The sequence below is a fragment of the Amborella trichopoda genome, chromosome 7 (genome assembly GCF_054954075.1).
Source record: "Amborella trichopoda isolate Santa Cruz 75 chromosome 7, AtrichopodaSantaCruz75HAP2 v2.0, whole genome shotgun sequence".
Classification (NCBI taxonomy): domain Eukaryota; kingdom Viridiplantae; phylum Streptophyta; class Magnoliopsida; order Amborellales; family Amborellaceae; genus Amborella; species Amborella trichopoda.
The window spans coordinates 14,698,032-14,708,610 of NC_142342.1; positions in this window are offsets into that span (position 1 = coordinate 14,698,032).

The following is a 10,579-nucleotide window of genomic DNA, read 5'->3' on the forward strand; positions in this document are numbered from 1 at the left end:
TCCAAGCAACTCCACGCATACTAGGACCTAGTGAAAATCCTATAATTGGAGGTCAGGGCCTATATCAGCCTAGTCGCATGTCAATAGTTAGGAACCCACTCCTAAGCCCAGCCTATCTATAATCCAGGTCCAAATTTTCGTGTGTTGTGCTTGCTTATTTCTATTGGTTATCTTAGATCTCAGTCCGAACCTGTTTTGGTCTGGGCTCAACCCTTTGGGTCCAAGTCTAGGCTTGTACCCAGCTTAGCCCAGGTCCTAACAAGGTTTTTCCTGGGTTCTATCTTAGGCCTCCTCTCGATCTGAGCCGAAGGCTCGTTCCTAGCTCATCTTTGATCCAGTTCGGGTCCATACCTGGTCATATCATCAAAATTCTCTAGGCCCAAGTTCAGGCTTATACGCAGCTTAGCCCAGGTTCTATCCTATAAGGACCATAATTCAGCGACACCCACAGCGATGGAAGGAGAGCAGAGGCCTAGCACCGGATGGAGCACCGCCGTGCATGCATAAGAGCTTAGTGTCGCATATGGTGAAGAAGCAGTGGAGAAGTGCTTAGCGTCAGCGGAGAGAGGAAGAAGACGCAGCGCCGGTTGCGTAAGTGACCCATTGATGTCTGTGAATTCAAGCCTAGTGCCAGATGTGAAGCGAAGGGCGTAACGGCACCTATAAACCATTGTCGGCTGTGTAAGAAGAGGTAGAACCGATTGTGAAAGAGACCCAACGCCTGTTGTGTAAGAACACGTAGCGCCGACAGTGACCCAACACCATCTGTGAAACGAAAAGAGCAGCACCCTGTGTGAACTGAGAGCAATGCCAAGAGTGTGTCGGTCAAACGTACGGTCACCGTACGTGTCAGCGTTGCTCCGTACATGTCAGAGCAGCGTGTGAGTGATGTCAGCCACAATATTTTCCAACCACCCTTCCTTTTTTTTTATACCCTTCCCCTCTTTAGGCAACCCATTTTTACCTCATTCTTCCACCTTAAAGTCTCTCTCTCTCTAGGAAACCCACTGCCGCCGCTTGAAGACAGCCAACAGGTGAAGGTGGGAGAAGCCAGGGAAGTGGGTCTAATGACATGCGTCACTCAACCACAAATAGATTTAAATTTTGTAGGTATGAAAAGGAAGATAATAGAATGAGATATGTGAGTGAGAATGCATTGTGGTGAGTTTGAAATCTCAAATGCCTTGATCAATGAACCCTGTATATGGTTTTATTTGTGGTGGAGGTGTGCGAAGTTGTTCTCTTGTGGGATTAATTTTTTATGAACTTGGTTTTGCATCAGGATTTTCTTTGACTTATGATGTATTGAACGCTCTTGAATATATGTGAAACTTGAGGTTGTGAATTTCAAGAACTGTGATTTTTATTGTACCGCACTTTTTAATATCCAAACAATGTCCAAACAATGTCCAAACAAGCCGAAATTGGTCTTGAATGAAAGATATGCTTGTCAAATTTAATCATACTGTGTATACCACTTCGAAATTCTGCATGGACTAAGTGTTATTCCCCGAAATATGAGGGTATGTCGTTGCCACAGTTGCAGGAATCACAGCAACTGTTACCCGTTTTACGTCGAGATTTTGGCTTACCAAACGATGTCCAAATGTTTCCAAATCTCCAAAGTTTGGAAGATCTCTGAGGGAGCTTAGAGTTACATATTTTGAGGATTTTGAAATTTCCCATGAATTGTGAGTTACACCTCCAAATGTGGGGGCCTGTCGTTGATCACTGTTGCAAGAAATTCCAGCAACTATGACTCTTTTTGTGCCGCACTTTTAGCCTAGTAAAGGATGCCTTAAAACCTTCAAACTATTGCTGCTTTTAAGTTCTATGTGTAAGCTTCCAGTTGCAGGTTTAAACCATTTCGAAATTCTCCCAAGATTGGGAGTTATATCTCCGAAAAAAGGGGTACGTTACTGTCACTCGTCATCTAGAAATTCAGTCATGTGATAGTTTTCATATAATGAGTACCACGTGTTGAGTGACATAGTGCTAATGTGATAAAGTGTAACGAATACTTCTTGGTAAGAGTACGTGCCTTGTGATAGCCCTCTTATGATGGATGTTTCATGCTTAGTGGCATAGTGTACATGATAGTTGTATACTCCTGAACGAGACTCAAACTTTGCATGATGAAATTGTAAATTATCTGTCATAACATATTGATTTAGCATGAATGAGTTAAATGATTGAGCATGATATGATACCATGGTACTGGCCACTACGCGATGGGGCACCCATCGGTAGTGGATGCTGTTGTGCTGGGAGTGCTCGCTACGCAATGGGGCACCCACTGGTAGTGGGGATTGTTATACTGAGGAGAGTGATGCAGGCTATATCCCTTAGCTTGTTGGATGATAGAATGCAGTTAGGGGAAAGGTGAAATGGGAGGGTCGCATCCCCCGAAATTTACTAAGATGTAACTAACGACTGACGCCATGCAAGGTAAGTGCCTATTGAATCCCTAATGCACGCAGAGGGCCAGGTGTGTGAGTAGGAGGCATTACGAAGTGGATTTCCCTACTTGTCGTTGCCCTCCCTTCTGGGAGTTCGTAGAGGTCATAAGTAATGGGATTGGCTTAGCCTGATCGATAGGGCCTCTATTGCAAAAGTTGGTGAACTAGGGAGTGAGTGGGTAATGATTGATTAGTGATTGTGAATACTCATGAATGAATCGCTTGAATGATAATAGCTATATGGATAGATAGCTAATAAGTGATGTACTGATTTGATCACAAATTTTCATGACTGCTGCACTGAAATTTTGTATAGTTAATTCTTGAGTAGGCCCCTTATTCGTTTCGCTTAAACCTACCTATTGGGCATTATAGCTCATTCCTTTTCTCCCTTCCCTCTTGTAGACTGATAAAAACAAGTCAAAGGTTGGAACAACGAGCATTCCTGAAGGAGATTGGAGCCCGACTTTTTGGGAGGCAGGATCTAAATATTGTATGTGAATGGAAGTCTAGCCTTGGATTTTTGTTTATTGTATGAATTAGTTAAATTTGGGCCCAGTTGTCTTAGACTCCAATGTAATATTTTGGAAGAATGTTATGTAAAGCCCTTTTGTTATTGTATTGAGCTTTAATCAATTGGTTGCCCCAGTATTTTAATATTATTGACGTATTTATCTTTCCGTGGTTTACTGGATTATTAAATATCGGCTTTGAATTCCCCCGACCTAATTGACAAATGCTACTTCGGGATCAAAAACCCGCATTTGGTCACTCTCCGTCACGTACGGTAGGGTGGTCGGACGAGGGGTCGTCAAAAAACCAGGTTAACTCCCAGGTCCGAACCTAGGCCCCCTTTTGATCAGAGTCTAGGGCTCATGCCTTGCCTAACCTTGATCCAGTCCCGGTCCACACCCGGTCTGATCTTCAAAATTCTCTTTGTCCAATCCCAAGCTTGCACCCAGCTCAGTCCAGGTCCGAACCAAGATCACTCCCAGGTCCGAACCTAGACCCACTCTTGGTCTTAGCCAAGACTCGTCCCCATCTAGTCTAGATCTTAGTCTAGGTTCTAGCATAGGTTAAAGCATAGAGTTGCCTCTAGAGCTAAAGTAGGCTGACCCTAGTTTAGGGTCGGAACCAAAACCCAATGAGTCAAGTAGGTTTCATCTAGTCTAGTCCGACTCTGGTTTTTCCCCCAAAGTCAGACTAGGTCTACCCTGAGGCATCGAGTCTAGATCTCACCGAGTCTAAGAATCATGAGCCAGGATCTTATCAATGCAAGATTCAACCTTATGGTCCTAGCTCAATCTAGATCAAGAGAACCTAGTCAGTCCGAGAGGCACCGTCACAGTGCTCCCTCACAAATCATTCATAACACTCGTGTCAGTGAGCCGACTCTCGACCTGCACGGAGCCAAAGCTAAGCGTCTAGGCCGCCTTTAGGGCCATCATTTGGAAGTCACGAGTCAACAGGTTAATAAGTTTCATTACACCCAGAATAGTCAAGGGGTCAGGCTGGGGGCAATCATCCATGACATAGCGGTTAACCTCAAATCTAGTTCACACAACAAGAATAAGGCCCCGGCACAAATCTTTGAGTCAGCCTATCTCAGCCGTGTGAGCCACAATGGTCAATTAACAGTCCAACATTCCAGTCTTGGCAATCAGCCAGTTAGTGGGTGAGTGCGTTCAAATACAACTAGGGAAAGTCTACTCATGCAACCCATCACCAGTAAAGATCTGGGTTTTGACCTAACTTGATATAAAGACAATGCTAAGGTGCGTGCTTACTTTCAAGACCTGCTCAATACAGTATACACCATCCATCGACCTCAATCCAGGAAAGTCAGGTCGGAAGCTCTAGCCATGGGCCAAGTTCAACATTTCGGCTCAAACCAGAATAATCCTAGGGCTGTTAGCCTAGCAATCCAACCCACTAAGGGCCAGGGGTCTAGTTCTAATCAGCACTCGAGCCCAAGACTACCTAGAGGGTAGACTGCCTCTGGCAGTAGTCTTGATTTTTAATTTAGAAAACAAATTAAAAATAAAACACTATCGGATAATCGTGACCGTTCGATGAAATTTGGATGGTGATGAGGGTAAGCGAAATCATTGTTCACTTTCGCCTCTAGGCATTTTGTAGTATCTTCCATATATATATATAAAGATGGTACAAAGATGTATTTTTCTCAAGACTACTATCTAGTAAAGATAGTAAGTCAGACCATTGAAAAGAAAAATTCATAGCTGGTCTACGATACCTTTTTGCAGAAAAGGCAAAAAAAAGGCTTAAAAATAAGCATGGTGGAATTAGTCCTTATTCTCTGTATACATTAGGAGAATTATCAGCTGGGATTTGCGCTGAGGGTCTGACTCTATATATAGACTTGAAACTTCGAAGGCAATAAAACAAGAAAAGAATAACGAAGAGGAAGGAATTAGAGCACTTTTACAAGCAATTTGGGTTCAATACTCTACTCTCTTCAAAGCCTTTCCATAAAAGAAAACATGAAAAATTCAGAAAAAAAAAATTTAAACATTATTCAAAGGCAAAAGAAAAATTTTCCAAAAAATTCTTACAAGATAAACCATCTTTTAAACATAGGGGAAAAAGGAAAATCCCTGTCTGTGATAATTGTGGCAAAGTTGGCCATTACAAAAACAATTGTAGGGTACAAAGAAAATTAACTCTTTAGAGATAGATGATAATATTAAAAAGCCATTATTCGAAATTCTCCAAATTGAGGATGAAACCTCTGACTTCTCTAAAACAGAAGTGGAAATGCTGATTGGGGAAATAAATGATGAGGATGTCATTATCAGCAGTTCTGATTCAGACTTCGATAATGAAAGTAGTCTCGAGAAAGAAAAAGAAAATTGCCAATGTGATTTTTACAAGGCAATAATGGATATGAACGGGTTAAGCATCAATACCCTTACAAAAGAAGAATACTTGATCATAGACCTCATTGACAAAATAGAAATCAGATTTCCATCCTCCAGATGAACTACATTAAGAATTGCTGAACCTAGTCTTAGGGATCCCCTCAGATGCTCTACCTCTTCAATCCCATAGTCAGAATAGGAAAGATTATCCATTCATAGGAGAACTATTATCGAAAGACTTAATAGAACTCCAAATCAGGTTCAACAAACAGTCAATAGAGTAGTTACTTCAGGATCCTCTGAAATAGAAGAACAAGAACCAACACCCTCTGATCTAGACTTTGATGTAAATGTTATTCAAAAAGAAGAATTTGAAATTGAAAAAGAATGGTTCAGAAAATATTTCTACTCTAAAGAAAATAGGATGGACCAATTGCTCTTGATCATTTACCTTTTGTTTCAACACAGCACCAAGTCCTAGTTCTGAGGCATCTGTTTCTACTATTTTAAATGCTGCAGGACTTGATAGAGCTAGGTATGGTAATTCCTTAGCTTTCGTTTTATTTTTTATGATTGCCTTGGTATGTTCTTCAGTCCATTCTGGAGGATTCTTTTTTAACCTTTGAAATAGGGGCTTTGCATCTAAAGCCAAATGTTTATAAAAATCCGAAATATAATTTAAAAAACCATGGAACCTTTGTAATTCTGTTTTTTATGTGATTATATCTTGAAATTTGGATGCAAATTCTATGGCTCTATCGATGGGAAGAATTCTTCCTTGGAAAATATTGTGCCCTAAAAATCTAATTTTTTTCTGGCATTGATTTATTTTCGTCGCTGAAACTACTAAGCCAGCATTTTTTAAACGAACGACTCCAAACTATCTAGGACACGTGTCCCAGCCGTTACCACTACCGACAATAGAGCTACCACTGTCGACAAAAGTCACTATCACTATAACCATTATCTTCCAACTATATATATATATATATATATATATATATAAGGAAAGAGAGAGAGATTGAACCCAGCAATCAAGATTCAGAAGAATTGAAATAAAGTGAAAAATCCAAATTAGTGAACATAAATGTATCAAAATGTTCGATGCAAAATTAAGATATGTATCAAAATGTTCAGTGCAGAATGTTTGGATTAGACTTATATAAGAAAAAAAAAAGGTTTGATACTAATTATTCAGATTAATCATATATGTATATCAAGTTCAATGCAAAATTTTTGGACCAATATATAATGGTCCCCAAAATACAAAGTTCATGCATGGAACAATTAGAAACAGTGAAATAAAACCACATAGGGATTGAAAGGCCACCGTTGTAGACACCCCATTTTAAATTTGGCAAATTCTATGGTTTTTTGAACCCTTAGGACCATACGTAACCTAGTAAACCCAAATCCATAGTCTACACAGCCTACCCTAAAACCAATCTGCCTACCCAGAACCTTGCAGATACTCTGTTTTGACCCAGAATCTTGTAGACCCCCTATTTTACCTAAAAAATCATTAAAAAAAGTAGAAAACTTCTTTTTGACCCAAATTTTCTCTGAGAGCTTCACAAGAGGCTGGGGAACTAACAGGAAGTGGAACTTTTGAATTTGGACTGTTTTTGGTTTGGGCGACACTAGGAGTGTCGCCCTGCCTCCACTGGGCGACTCGAGTGGTGTCGCCTAGACTTGGGCTTGGACGACACCACTTGTGTCACGCAACCCTTTGTGGTCCAAAACCAAAAATTTCTTTCGGGTTTGACTTCCTTCCTTTTTGTGGAATTTTGACCCTTTTTTATGTGGGCGACTCTAAGCGTGTCGCCCGGGCGACACCACGACACCCAGATTCAGATCCCCAAAAAAGGTAGTTTTGGTTGAAGGATCTGTTGGTTATGGAAAAATGCCCTTCACAACAGATCCTTGGCCGTTATAAAACCTTTTTGTGGCCATTTCGAGAGATGACTTCTTTAGAGAGAAAAGGGACCCTAATTTGAAAGCCCCAACCCTAAGCCTGAAAACCTTAGATCTCTAGGGCACAACAACCCTAATCCTAAGAAATCCTGACCATTTTCTATCATCTCTAGGGCACAACAAATATTTTCAACCACAGATTGTCTGGTTAACATATGAATTAGAGAGGCAAAGAGGACGCCGGTTTTAATACAAGCGAGCCCTTGAAGGCTCAGGAGTCCTGGGCCATCGGTCCAGTTTGGTATTATTTTCTTTCCCTTTCTTTATTATTCTTCTTACTGTTTTGATCTTATTTTGATTATTTTGATCTGTTCATTTCCTTAAATCGTGTTTTAGTATTTTGGATCATGCTAGCTCTGCCATAGATCAGAGAGTGGATCTGCTCAGTTTTTGACAGATCTTGCCTTAAATCTGAATTTGATAAGTCCCACTTTCTCTGCCACAATATTTTCATCAGTTTAGGGTGTCAAGATCCAAGAGATCTTTGTAAGAAGATCTATCCGATTTTCATTGTAAACAGTTTGACACCTACCTTGGGGCCTTTCAAGATTGATCTGAGCTCCTAAACACGAAGTTTTATTCACTATTTTTACTATTTTCTGTCACAAAAAAGTCCCAAAAATTTGCTGTGACCAGGACCTAGGGTGTCGGTGCTGCGAAACCCTGTCTGTCCTGGGTGACACCACTAGTGCTGTCTTGGTCCAGGGCGACACGCCCCCTTGTCGTCCAAATTAAAATATCTAAGATTTTTTTGAAACTTTGCAGTCTTTTTCCAAGAACTCTCTTGTGGCTGCTCAAAAAATTTTAGATTAAAATAAAGTTTTTAAAAGTACAAAAAAATATTTTTCTTGATGTAGGACACATATATCTGCACTTTTCTATTTCACTTTGTTTTAATTTATTTCATAAGAAATATCTTTTTCCCTGCTTCTGAAAGTTTACTGTAACCTTATTTCATCAAAAGTAATAAAAATAAACGAACATAATTTTTTTTTTTTTTTTGGGTGACACCACCCATGTCGCTCAAATGTGTGGGCAACAACACACGACCCGTGTCGACCAGTTTCAAACGTCCCAGAAACTCCTGGGACCCCATAGGCCTCTTCCAGGGGCTATTGGCTTCTTGTGCACCAATTTTCCCTGCTTTCACCACGCTTAGTTTAACTGTGTTTCCTTAAATTTAAAATGATAAAAAAAAAAAAAAACATTGAGGGTTGCTTGCACCCTCCATGAACTGTGCCCCATTTGAGTACCCTCGACTCGGGCCGTGTTCGACTTAGCACGGACTGTGCTTAGTCTCACTATTTTGATTGTACCTTCTTAGGGGTTGCTTAACCCTCCATCAATATTGTGCTTTGAGCGAGCTTTGCCTCGAAGTGCACATCGCTACGCTTAACTTGTGCCAAGCACTCGCTTTATTTCTGCATTGCATTGTGTGCTTGACAATTATTTTTTGATTGCGTTCTTCTTTGCACACTTCAGCACACACCGGACCGACAATGCCGGGGAAACCAAAAAAACAAAAATTTCGTAAACCCCCAAAGTCCGTGTTAACGACATGAGAGGAACCTAGGTTTGAGAGTCGAGGCGGTTGGGATTCACGTAACTTTAAAGGTGAGCACCCGCCCATAATCTTTGCCTCAAAGCAATTCTATGTATATTAGGACCTAGTGAAAATCCTATAACAGGAGGCCAGGACCTATGTGGGGACGTATATCAGCCTAGCCGCATTTCAATAGTTAGGAACCCACTCCTAAACCTTGCCTGTTTATAATCCAGGTCCAAATTCTTTTTGTGCTGGGCTCGCTTAATTCTGTTGGTTAATCTTAGATCTCAGTCCGAACCTGCTTTTGGTCAGAGCTCAACCCTTTGAGTCCAAGTCCAGGCATGTACCCAGCTTAGCCCAGGTCTGAATCAGGTTTCTCCTTGGTTCGATCTCCTCTTGATCCGAGCCGAAGGCTCGTTCTTAGCTCATCTTTGATCTAGTTCGGGTCCATACCTTGTCATATCATCAATATTCTCAAGGCCAAAGTTCAAGCTTATACCCAGCTTCGCCCAGGTCCGAACCAGGTTTTGCCTTGGCCTGAACTTAGGCCCCCTCTTGGTTCGAGCTGAAGGCTCGTTCCGAGTTCATCTTTGATTCAATCTGCGTCCATACCTAGTCTGATCATCAAAACTCTCTGGGTCCAAGTTTAGGTTTATACCCAGCTTAGCGTAGGTTTGAACCTATAAGGACCATAATTCAGCAACACGCACAACGATGGAGGGAGAGGCAGAGGCCTAGCGCCAGTTGGAGCACCGCCACGCATGCATAAGAACTTAGTGTCGTCTATACTGAAGAAGCAGTAGAAAAGAGCTTAGCATTGTTTATGGTGAAGCAGCAGCGGAGAGAGTAAGCAGACGCAGCGCCGGCTGTATAAAGTGACCCATTGTAGTCCGTGAATTCAAGCCTAATGCCAGATGTTAAGCGAAGGGTGTTGCGGCACCTGTGAACCATTGCCGGCTGTGTAAGAAAAGGTAGAACCGGTTGTGTAAGAGAGCCAACGCCGGTTGTGTAAGAACACGTAGCGCCGGCTGTGACCCAACGCCATCTGTGAAACGAATAGAGCAGCGCCATGTGTGAACTGAGAGCAATGTCGAGAGTTTGTCCGTCAAACATACGGTCACCGTACGTGTCAGTGTCGCTCCGTACATGTCAGAGTTGCGTGTGAGTGACGTTAGCCACAATATTTTCCAACCACCCTTCCTTTTTTTTTTGTAGCCTTCCCCTCTTTAGGAGACCCATTTTTCCCTCATTCTTCTACCTTAAAGTCTCTCTCTCTCTAGGAAACCCACTGCCGCCCCTTGAAGACAGCCAACAGGTGAAGGTGGGAAAAGCCAGGGAAGTGGGTCTAGTGGCATGCGTCACTCAACCACATAAAGATTTAAATTTTGTAGGTATGAAAAGGAAGATAGTAGAATGAGATATGTGAGTGAGAATGCATTGTGATGCTTTGAAATCTTAGATGCCTTGATCAATGAACCCTTTATATGGTTTTATTTGTGGTGGAAGTGTGCGAAGTAGTTCTCTTGTGGGATTAGTTTCATATAAACTTGGTTTGGCATCAAGATTTTCTTTGACTTATGATGCATAGAATGCTCTTGAATATATATGAAACTTGAGTAGTGAATTTCAAGAACTGTGATTTTTAGTGTACCTCACGTTTTAATATCCAAACGATGTCCAAACGAGCCAAAATTGGTTTCGAGTGAAGATATGCTTGT